Source organism: Fukomys damarensis, unplaced genomic scaffold (genome assembly GCF_012274545.1).
Source record: "Fukomys damarensis isolate Sample0158 unplaced genomic scaffold, DMR_v1.0_HiC HiC_scaffold_27, whole genome shotgun sequence".
Taxonomy (NCBI): Eukaryota; Metazoa; Chordata; class Mammalia; order Rodentia; family Bathyergidae; genus Fukomys; species Fukomys damarensis.
Genome location: NW_022900939.1, coordinates 19,671,100 through 19,671,618, shown reverse-complemented (window position 1 = coordinate 19,671,618; position 519 = coordinate 19,671,100).

The following is a 519-nucleotide window of genomic DNA, read 5'->3' as shown; positions in this document are numbered from 1 at the left end:
GAACAGCCTCACGTTTTGTTTAAGGTAATCCTCCTCAGATTTACGGTATTTATTTGGAGATGTCAGGAGTGTGAGGTTTGTAGATACTCAGGCGGCGCCTCCACCGCGTGCTCCCGCTCACTCTCGGGTGCCTACATCGTCCTGTCTCCTTGGCTCCCAGCCCTGAGCGCTGTGCAGCAGGCAGCAGCAGAGTGTGGCCTAGGAGTGGACAGCAGGAAGGGCCCAGGGCGCCGGCCAGAGTCCCCACGTCAAATTATCCCAGCCTCCGTTAATTAGAATTTTCAAACAGCAAGATTTTCTCCCACTTTGCGGCAGTTCTCACATTATCCAGACTCCTGCATTCTCCTGGGGCGGGGTGGGGGGCACTGCCAAAGATCCCTGGATTCAATCTCAGGCCCCCACTGACCTTTGACCGCCAGCTTTCTTTTCCCTCCCTGGGCTTCAGCCTCCTCCTCCGGTTATTGGCAGGGTCCCGCCGCCCGGGGGAGGGGGTCTGGAACCAGGGACTCCGCCGAGCCT